Here is a 470-nt window from a genome sequence, read left to right as displayed (position 1 = left end):
AGAGAGAGAGAGAGAGAGAGAGAGAGAGAGAGAGAGAGAGAGAGAGATTCAGAAAAGCAGTTGTGCTCTCTCTGGCTGTGTTAGCAAAAGAGAAGGAAAATGCTGTTTCAGAGCCCTCCTAGGAGCAGGAGAAAATCAGGAGACATCCTGCTTTCTTTCTGGCTCCTACTGGAGAAATTATTAGTTCTGCTTTCTTTATCTATTGTCAGTTCCTGGCATGCCAATCTGTCCACGTGTGTTAATTGTCTGTCTTTGTTTCATTGTTTGAATGATTGTTGTTCTATGTTTTATATTAAAAAAGTGTTTATTGGGTATGATTAAAAATTCACGACTTCATAATAAAAAGTTAGTTTAACTAGTAACTCAGGGCTGGAGAGATGGCTCAGCCATTAAAGGCCAGGATATAGTGGAAAGAGCATGTCTAACTTTGAAAAATTATCTTGAAAAAATAAAAAAGGGAGGAGTTTACA

Source organism: Grammomys surdaster, unplaced genomic scaffold (assembly GCF_004785775.1).
Source record: "Grammomys surdaster isolate TR1022 unplaced genomic scaffold, NIH_TR_1.0 126187, whole genome shotgun sequence".
NCBI lineage: Eukaryota > Metazoa > Chordata > Mammalia > Rodentia > Muridae > Grammomys > Grammomys surdaster.
This window is presented reverse-complemented; position numbering follows the sequence as displayed.